Raw genomic sequence first — 4060 nt, 5'->3', positions numbered from 1 at the left:
CTGAAAGAAATACAATTCAATTAAGGAATAACATAGGTGAAGGTTCAAATTTAGGCTGGTCTCCAATGTTGTTGTCATTCCGCTAGGGACCTGTTTTCAGCGTATTACGTCTCCAGTCAATAACCGGTGCAGTGTGTATGTTTATCCTGTGTTCCCATTGAATTAGCTAGTAAATAAATAATTAAACCAATTTGTGAAGTACTGAATCATAAGTAAGGCTCGGTTTTTGCAGATGCAAGGAGGTTACGACTGTTCAGAATGGTGATATGATACGAGGTTATGATTAATAAGTTGACTGTAGATGTGATAGGTAAAGACCTTTTAGAGTTTGATTCGGGAGATGGTAACTCTTTAAAGAACCACTCTCGTGGTGCCCCAGATCGTAATTCGTTAACTGTTACATGATTAATTTAATTGGGTAACAATTAAACATAGTTATTTAATTAGATAAACAACAGTCTTCAGATTAATGTTAAAGTCACGACAAAGATGACTAGTAAAAATAATAAAAGAAACTGAGCCAGGATTGCAAACAGAAGATCAGACATGTAGAAATAGATAAACAAGAATGAGAAAGCAGATACAAGAAGAAACAGGTAAAAAAATTAAGTTTTATGGAAGCACCCCCACAAAAATTCCCTACCTTCACATATCTCTTTGCCAACATATGATCCATGTTGGCAAACTTCCTCTTATTCTAGCCCATTGCCAGTAGTGTGATAATGTCTGTCCATACATCTTCAGTCAGCTATTCTAATAAATCACTACTGTGTGCCTAACCAATCAACACAAAGACTACAATTACAGTTTTGTGTAAGAAAAAAAAACAACAACAATAAAATCATTAAGATAGTGTCGTGGAAATTCCCCACTAAAGACTCAAACTTAAAGTAAATGAAACAAGCTTTACTATCACGGCCAGAGAGGTTCACAAACTCAATACAAGCCTGACGAAACTCTGAAAAGGGCGTTATAATAAAAGCAGCATTGTGCTAGACATACGATTACATAGGCTTGAAAATACATTTCCATCACACTCCCTCCTTTTATCACTCTGTGATAACTATTGTTACATTTTAAGGTAAGAATTAGATTATGGCTGAAACTATTAAAGGAGGTTCTATGAAAACACTTATATTAAAAGTAAGCGAAATCAACACATAAAACCAGACACTTTTTATCATTAAGATCAATAAGATATATCTTGATTTTTATCAAGGGCACATGCCTACATTTGATCATAAACATGGTATGATGTGTATAACTGATGCATTTTATTTCACAAATCAGTTTTACTGCTTGATTAATAATGTGTTTGAGGTCATATTGTTGTTGGGCCATACCTGTCAAACAGTACAGGTAGTGTTTCCTCTGGTTCACACTGAGGTAAAGCCCCTCAATCTTCTTCTGGAGATGCCCTGTCTGACTATCCTAAAGTGCGGCTGTCAAACATAGGGCATGTTACAAACATAACTCCACTTACATCTATCAATTATGAAGTTGAGAGACAGAAACATTCACTTTTCTACCTGTTGGATTCTGGCTTGAAATATAATTTTTCCTGTCATCATATTAGAACATAGTTATTACTTTACTTGTATAAGAATTGTACATTTTTGGTGGTCAATGAATGGTGAATTTGAAGTTTATGTATGGAAAGATACTGAGACAAGGGGAAGTGCAGAATGTTCATATTCTGTTCAAACATGTCGCTGAATATTAATATTTCTAAGGAAGGAGGCAAATAGCAACAGTTTAGTTTCAGTTCCTGATAAGGCAGGCCAGTTACACACACACTAACACACACACACACACACACACACACACTTCCATGCCCAAGAGAGTCCTAGACTTAGGCAGGTCATGACACTACCAGTGAGCGCTTCCAACTGTCTGCTGCAGGGGGACGATATCCCTGGAAAATAATAGACAGGTCAAGGCAGGCAGCGGTCAGAAAACCAGAGGTGGGGCAACGATACCGGACGGCAGGCAGGCTCAGGGTCAGGCGGGCTCAGAGTCAGGACAGGCAAGGGTCAAAACCAGGAGGACGAGAAAAAGAGAGACTGGAGCTGAGACAAAAACGCTTGTTGACTTGAACACAGGTATAAGTACCCAGGGGATAATGGGGACGATGGGCGACACTTGGAGGGGGGTGGAGACAATCACAAGAAGAGGTAAAACAGATCAGGGCGTAACAGGATAACCGTACTTCCTGATGGAGACATACAGCTCTCCAGGTTTCTAGCCATTTCCTGAGCCTAGGGCATGACAGTCCACTTACATTTTTTTGCAGAGGAACGTGAAATAGAACCTATCTTGCGATTCCTCAGCTACTGGAATGCTGAAGAATGCATTAGCCAAATCAATCACTGAAAAACAACAGCGTCCAGGTGGAACTTGAGAGAGAATCGTCACCGTATTAGGCACAAGTGGTACTTGATCATGTACAGCATCATTAACCAATCTTAAATCTTGCACGAATCTGAAAATCCCCTGAGAGTTTTCTTACAGGGAGGTGTGGTGTTATCAGGTGAACTTGGGCATGGTATAACAGCACCCGCCTCCACTAATGCTGTATGTACTGGAATTATGTCTTTTTTCTGCTTCTCTGCTCACCACGGTTGTTGCTCCTTTCATTTTGCCAATGTCTGTCTTCCCTTTGACCCATACTTTGTCTGGCACTTCCTTTAGCCATGGAATTGTGTCATTTGTTTCAGCCACCACCATTACTTCTTCGGTGGGGAGAGGTAGTTTCTTTCTTCTGGCTCTTGCTGATGCCCAATAGGGTGAGATTAATTTAGCACACTACTTCCCAGTAGATTTACTGGGCATGATGATGCATACAGGAATTGATGTCTCAGTTTCCCAGTTTTCCATGCAACTGGGAAGGGGTATGTGAGGGGTTCGAAAGAGGGGATCCCTGATGCGCTGACAGTTTGCATTGTTCTTTTCGAGGGAATGACTTTCAGGGCTGATTTCTTCAGGACAGAGACTGCTGCATCAGTGTCTACTAGGAATGGATTTTTTTCTCCCAGTATCTCAATGTTAATTAGTGGATTTTCTGTTGAGAGAGTAGTTTGTTGTAACATCTGTAGGGGTGTTTCTTCTTCTTCATTTCATCCTATTGTTGGTCTCCGAAAGGGTCATTTACCCTCATGTTTCTGGGAGGTCCATTCCACTCCGCCCTGCCTTCCTTTTCTTGGCAGTCTCTGGCAAAATGTCCTGGTTTAACACAGTTATAACACCTCCGACCGTTTCCGACTGTTTCTTCCCGGGGGTTCCCACCTCTCCCCCGTCTTTTCCCTCGTCCTCCACCTCTTCCTCAAGCTCCTCTTCCTCCTCCTCTTCCTTCTTTCCCTCCCCCGCTGTAGCACATCAGCTGCAGTAAGGGCTGTGCCTCAGGTGGGGCTGTTGGAAATTCTGGATAAAGGCCGTTCTCTTTTTTCTTTGCTCGTGTCCTTCTCTTACTTTCTTCTGTTTCCTTTTCTTTGTCTACTTGCTTCACCATTAAACCTTTCACTGTTCTGTCCTTCTATTTCCGTGATTCTGCTTCTCTGCCTCTTCCAGTTTTTCTCTGGCTTCTACAAGTCTCTCTGTATCCCATCTAAAGGGAATGCTCCATTTGTCCATTTAGCCCCTTTAACTGTTTGGTCTAACACCCTATTCCCAATTTTCTGACTCATCGTTTTGGCAGGCCCCCAAATCCGGGGCGACTTGTAGTTTCGTTTTTACTACAACACGTTCCCATTCTCTCTTTTTGCTCCCTATCTTGAAACAGGCACACCTGAAGTATAAATCGGCAAAACTGTAGTTGTAAAATACAGTTGTATCCACCCCCAAAATCTGCATTATTGGCCATATCAATGTTGTATTTTGTGTCTTTGTAATTACATTCTTTCTTTTATAATACAGGGGTTTAGATATTCATTTTTCACAAATTCCTCCTTCACACTAGTGTTCTATAAATACAACACATTCGGTAATTGTAATCTCTCCTTTCAAATAATCACACACCACCTCACTATTTTCCCAAATTTCATTCACACATCACACAGAATCC

The sequence above is a fragment of the Salvelinus alpinus genome, chromosome 14 (assembly GCF_045679555.1).
Source record: "Salvelinus alpinus chromosome 14, SLU_Salpinus.1, whole genome shotgun sequence".
Lineage (NCBI taxonomy): Eukaryota > Metazoa > Chordata > Actinopteri > Salmoniformes > Salmonidae > Salvelinus > Salvelinus alpinus.
The sequence above is the reverse complement of the archived record's forward strand: the minus strand, read 5'-3'. Positions refer to the sequence as shown.